This window comes from Oryzias latipes, chromosome 23 (genome assembly GCF_053564925.1).
Source record: "Oryzias latipes strain Hd-rR chromosome 23, Olatipes_Hd-rR_3.1".
NCBI classification, from domain to species: Eukaryota; Metazoa; Chordata; class Actinopteri; order Beloniformes; family Adrianichthyidae; genus Oryzias; species Oryzias latipes.
The window spans coordinates 2,321,791-2,327,945 of NC_136259.1; the positions used below are offsets into that span (position 1 = coordinate 2,321,791).

Sequence of the window (6,155 nt, forward strand, 5' to 3'; positions counted from 1 at the left end):
TTTATCTTTTTCAAAACATACCCCTGCCACCACCTCTAGACTTATTTTCAAAACTAAAGAAACTTTTCGCCAGGTTTATATGGAACAACAAAAAAGCGAGACTCCGTCTGACGTTACTATATCTTCCCTTTGACAGAGGAGGACTAAAAAGTCCAAACATTGAATGGTACCACTGGGCTGCACAGATTAGATCTATAATGTTTCATTTTACAGTCAAAAATACACCTCATTGGGTTGAAATGGAATCCCATGATCTAAAGCTGCCCCTCCCATTTTTTCTTAACTCAAACACCTCAAAAAAGCTGCGCAAAGAGACAAAGAACCCAATTCTTAAACACATGATACACATATGGTTCAGAGTCTTAAATTACATGAACCAAACTCAACCATTATCACAATACAGCCCAATTTGGGGGAACAAATTCTTCACCCCAGGTAGAGCGGATGCCACCTTTAAAATATGGGCAGCAAAGGGTTTTTCCGCCATCCGGGACTTATATTCTCCAGATTCTGATATCATGATGTCATTTGAAGAATTAAAAAATAAATATGAGTTAAGCAAAAAACATTTTTATAAATTTCTCCAGGTCAGAAACTTTGTTAGGAAAACACAGAAGATCCTCAATAAACCACCAAGCTCAATTTTAGAAAAGTTCATGGTGAGAGACAGTTCCAAAAAAGGTGCCATTTCTGAGTTTTATAATCTGTTTTTGTCAAATTCAAATGAAAGTTCACAATACAAAGTAAATGCTTGGAAAGAAGATCTCCAAAAACAAATTACAAATGAGGAATGGGAGGCTGCTTGTGCTGCAGCTCAAAAGGTGTCAATTAACTCCAGACTAAAATTTACACAATACAAATGGTTGATGCGTACATATGTAACACCAGCGGATTTAAATATATATAACAGAAATATACCAGATGTTTGCTCCAAATGTATGGAAATGAAAGGAACATTCTTCCACTGTACTTGGGAATGCAAATGTATACAAACTTTTTGGGAAGAGGTGAAAGTCACAATAGAGAAAATTACTTTAAAACAGATCCCACTGGAGCCAAAGCTTTTCTTATTAGGTATATTTCCTAAAATACATCACTACAACAAAGGTGAGAGGGCGTTTATAAATCTCAGCTTGATTCATGCTAAAATGTGTATTGCTAAACACTGGAAAAACACTCACAGTCCAAGCATAAACCAATGGTTCCAACAAATGCTGTCAGGGGTCCCTTTAGAAAGAATTACATATATTTTGAAAGACAAAGTAGAAGAATTTGAAAATATATGGCAACCTTTTATACACTTTGTAAAGAATATGGATCCTCTGGAATAGAATGTTGATTGTTAATTTTGGATGGTACACAGACCTCTGTTTTTTAATTTTTATTTATTATTTTTTCTTCTCTTAATTTTAAGTGTGTTAAGGTTATATTCTTCATTTTGTCAATATCCAAGGAGAGGCACTCTTGTTCTTCGGGTGGGGAGGCGGGGGGGGGGGGGGGGGTTAAAAAGACTGTGAATAAGAGAAAGCATTAACCTAAAAACTGTTGATATAGTTGTAAGTTTTGTAATGGCTGACTCAAGTGAAATTTATAAATGTAAATTGTGTTTCTGTATTTTTTTTTTTACTTTGAAAATTCAATAAAAAGAATGTGGCAAAAAAAAAGACAAGATTGCTTTAAAAATAAAGATCGTAAAAAAAAATATATTGCACAGACTCACTTTGATTCGTTAAATACTATATTTTTTCAAATTTAGTCCAAACGTGGAGATGTAACTGGAGTCTTTCAGTGCCTTCCAGGAATAAATTTACATAAAGTTCACCCCAGGTGGCCATGGTGCAGTGGTAGGGCGGTCGACCTCTTAGTTGTGCTCGAGCACAGAATAGAGCGATAACATCGATCAACCAAATTGCGGCAAATGTTCTTGGGAACAGACCACATGACCTCAGCTAACGAGCAAAAATAAAGCTAACCTGTTGTTCCAGCTAAGGTTGTAATTCTGGGGTTATTTTTGTGCTTTTGGATTGTTGAACATTTTTTCCTTTTTTTTTCTTCTCCCATGTTTGCATCTTTGTGCCTAATTGTCCGGAGCACCTGATTGGGCGAGAAACTCCCTTGCATCATTTAAAAACCGAGCATCTTATATACTGGGGGCTTTGTAAGTGTTTTTGAGTCACTAAGGGTTAGAATTTTTTTCTTTCCTTTATGCTATGTCTTTTTACATCCCCTTGACTGGTGTGTTCATTAGTTTTAAGTTTTAGGAATTTAGTTAAAAAAGAAAAGCTTTTCTATGTTGTGTTTTTTTAAGAGTCCTGATTATGCCTTCTAGTTTTAAATAACCAAAAATGTATTTGTAACTTAGCAATTACATGGAAATTTAATTCTAAAAACTGTTGCAAAGCCTTTGTTTTGTTTGTTTTTGTTTTATCTCATTAACATCTGTTGTAACCTTCATAAAAGAAAACAGCTTCACTTTTCTTCTGTAAAAATAAGTGGAAAACTGTGAAATCCTTTCTGAAGATAAAGACGACTATATTGTGTTGTTAAAATACTTGCAGACGCTTGAGCAAATCTCTAATTTTATTGTATCTATATTTTAAACATATTCTACATTTAATGCTAAGAAATACATACATAAACATACATTTATAAATATAAATTTCTGAATGTGTTTTCCACATTTATTGTTTTATTCATGTTTGCTTTTTTACTGTTATAAATTCATTTATTCAAGCATATAAATATATCTATTTATATTTTTCTAGACGCTTTTATTCCCACCTTCACAAATTTTTTTATTTCTGTATTTCCATTTTTTTGTATTATATATTAAAAAATGTACAATACATATATTTATCTATTAATTTGTGAACAATTCATAAATCTAATATTTAAAAATATGCTCCATGTGTTCTTCCTCGTCTTCTTTATTCAAGAAAAATATCCAAAGCAAAAGTCGTTTTCCTTAAAAATCTAGTTTTAAAGCTGTATTTTACACTTTCTTTTGCTCTTGATTCAACATACAAGTGCTGTTTTATTCACTTTTGGGGTTATAGACCTTTTTCGCAAAAACCGGAAACACGTCAGCAACGTGTAAACCTAGTTCCGGTTTGTGCTTCGCTGGCGGAGAATGGCAGAGCCTAGAGTGTTTTCGAAGAGCCTGAGTTGTGTTCCGAAGTTCATCAGCGCCGATGCGATGAAGGGTGTGAAGATGCATTCGTCCACTAAAGGAAACAAATTGGACAAGGGATATAAATTCGTCCATGAAGAGTTTATCCACCATTACCAAGGTAAGCTTCAGCTAGCTTTAGCCATAGCCGCATCACCGGTAACTCTGTGTGTTTGTTTACGTCAACTGTAAATCCTGGTGTTATTTGTAATATAAGGTATAACACATCGCAGTTAATATGTTGTGTGTGTGTTTAAGTGAAAAGGCATGAGATTAACATAACACCCAAAAATTTGGTGAAGCTGTAAATAAGAAATGTTAAGTTGCCCGTTTGCGTCTTCATTCTTCTTGCTGCAGACAGTTGCGGCACTTTCTTCACTTACTATTAGTATTATTTTTCTGAAAGTAGGGTGACCACACGTCCTCTTTTCCTGGACATGTCCTATTTTTCTATACTTATATGATAAAATAACATTGAACATAGATGAAATGTAATCATATTTGCTTCATGTATGCAGCTCTGAACACCAATTACTCTCGATGAAATATCTCACAAACTCACTTCACTCCTCTTTTTTACAAACTCAAATCTGGTCACCCTACTGACAGTTATAGTTTCATGTTACATTGATGTAGCAACATAAGTATGTCTTAATTTTAACCTATTTAATTTCCAGACCGCACATTATTCACAGCTGGGTCAGCAGGCTGATCCACCCCCCCCCCTGGCCTGCACGAGTGGCTTGCAAAGATGGCACAGACCAAGAACACAGGTGGGTTTGTGATCAAATTATCATTATGATTTAAGAACGGATGTGTATCCATAACAACTGTAGATTATTATAAAAACACCCCCAGTAGTTATTACAGACTGTAATTTCTTTTTGCCTTTTATTTATAAGGGAATCCATCCTGAACCGGTTAGTGAGCTGGTGGTGCAAAAGCCCAAAACAGTTGGCTAAGACGGTCTGAGGTCCACACTGTACAAGGCATATACAGGTGAATAATTTAACTTTTTGTTGCTTTGTGAGAGCAAGTTAAGTTTAAATGTAAAAAAATTACATTAAATTTAAATGTAGTTATGCACTTATGTCTAACTTTTGTGTGTTGTGTTTCTCTTGTGTAGGACCACAGCCAGATCCATATCTGATGGCATCTGGAAGCAGATTATGCCAGGTGCAGCCCCAACCTCTCATGGCTGTGTTGGATGGGGTTTCTGAGATGGAATGAAAGAGAACTTGGATAGATATTATAGCAAATGCATGAATGCATACCTTAAATTACACTTATCTTGTCTTTAAAAATCAGTTCAGCCTTCTGTCTTACTGTTGATGATCTGTAATGTTCTTTTTTATTCTAAATCTTTGATGTTATTTGTGTTATTAATCAGTTGTTGTTACGCATACCTAAAAATATTAAATGAGGCACAATTTTGACCAAAATTGTTTTATTTGTTCATCTAATTATTTTTGTGAAGTCAAAGTCACATTTCAACAGGAAAATATTACGAATATAACAATTATATTTAACTAGATTTTAAGAATATGTGGAAACACTAAATTTTTCCATACTATTTGCACATTATACATTATTTACATACCAAACATTAATTCACTCTTCAACACAAAAAAGTCCTTGACAATTTGCCAAAACACGGCATTTAAGCCAGATCTGATTCACACTGCCCATCAGTGTGAGCGGCACAGAGAGTCCCTGATGTGAAAGGACTTTATCCTACTGATCACTCTTTCCACTATAATTCTGAGGCGGGTAATGGCTTGGGTTTGTTCTATTTCCTCCTTGCTGATGGAGCTGAAAGCTTAAAAGGTGGAATCATGATCTCAGATCCATTGTCAGTAAGGAGGTCTTCAAATGAGGAACTTTTGTCCGCCATGACATCGTCTCCTGGCTGCAGCAAAGGAACTTGGCTTCTAAGTCATGGATGTAATCCAAAGCCTCATCCAGAGCACCTGTGAAGATAAAGAAATTAAAAATCAGTCTTGATATATTTATTCTACCTTTCAACACAACACAGTAATCATGTTTTGAAAAGTATGTTAAGTATTTAATTACAAATACATTTCATTTATTTTGGTTAATGACAAAATACCCAAAATTAATTAAATACATGTAATTAAAATAGGTGAGAGCGTGACCAGCTTTTATTATATACATTAATTTTTTCAGGTAGAAATGCATTTATCCAATAACGGTACACATAGTTGACTAACGTTAACCAAACACATTATGAACAACCTTACCTGCAGGTGGGTGTGTCACGTAGTCCTGATCCATCTTTACTGCCTTAGCTTAGCCACCGTGTCGCTATCTTCACAGCATAGCTGCATAGACTGACGTTTGAGGTTCTGTCATATACTGACTCCCTTCTCAAAGGAGCAGTAAAGTTTTTCCAAGGGAAAATACTCGGGACGACACCACTCTTCAGGCGACGAACGACGCAGCCGCACCACACATCCGGAGCGAAGTTAGTAAGTGCCGGCAGCAGAGGGTGCTACCTGTGTTTACATTAAAACTATGCCCTTCCTCTCTTCAGATCGCCTATATCCATTTGGGTTTCAGGTTTGGATCCACAGGAAAATAATGATATGAGAGGCCAGGCTGTTTTTGGTTGGAAGACGAACAGCCTGGAACACAACAGAAACTGCAACTCTTCGACTCTGCCATTCTTCATATGTGCCGCTATGCTAACAGGAAGTTGTTTTACACGTCATTGACGTATTTCCGGTCAAAATATGCGGAAGTGTGAAAAAGGTCTATTGACCTCCTACAGGTGTGAGAAAACTCCTCCTACCCGCTGGGGAAATTACGCAGCACTTTGGCGCCCTCTAGCGGCGAACAGCGGCGTTGCTGAAATACTCTGGTTGAGTTTCGGTTTCCAGTTTGCAGAAACGATCCCGAACATTTCTGTCCGCAGAAACAGCTGACAACCCAGCGGCCGCCGCCCAGACTCCGGTTCTGGTGGGAG

General features: G+C 36.3%; 2 long non-coding RNA genes across 3 annotated transcripts; one reads left to right on the forward strand and one right to left on the reverse strand.

The window, feature by feature from the left end:
* The first annotated feature begins 3,050 nt into the window (after positions 1-3,050).
* On the forward strand, positions 3,051-4,611 carry LOC144989382 (uncharacterized). Of its 2 annotated transcripts, XR_013653528.1 has the most exons (4): positions 3,051-3,290; positions 3,847-3,942; positions 4,072-4,168; positions 4,296-4,611. It is a non-coding gene; the product is annotated as an uncharacterized LOC144989382 (long non-coding RNA). The 2 variants fall into 2 exon arrangements; XR_013653527.1 differs by lacking the exon at positions 4,296-4,611 and having other exon boundaries at positions 3,053-3,290; positions 4,072-4,196.
* LOC144989383 (uncharacterized) lies at positions 4,600-5,994 on the reverse strand. The gene is made up of 2 exons (XR_013653529.1): positions 5,431-5,994; positions 4,600-5,139 (listed from the first exon to the last, which is right to left on the reverse strand). It is a non-coding gene; the product is annotated as an uncharacterized LOC144989383 (long non-coding RNA).
* Between the last annotated feature and the right edge of the window lie 161 nt (positions 5,995-6,155).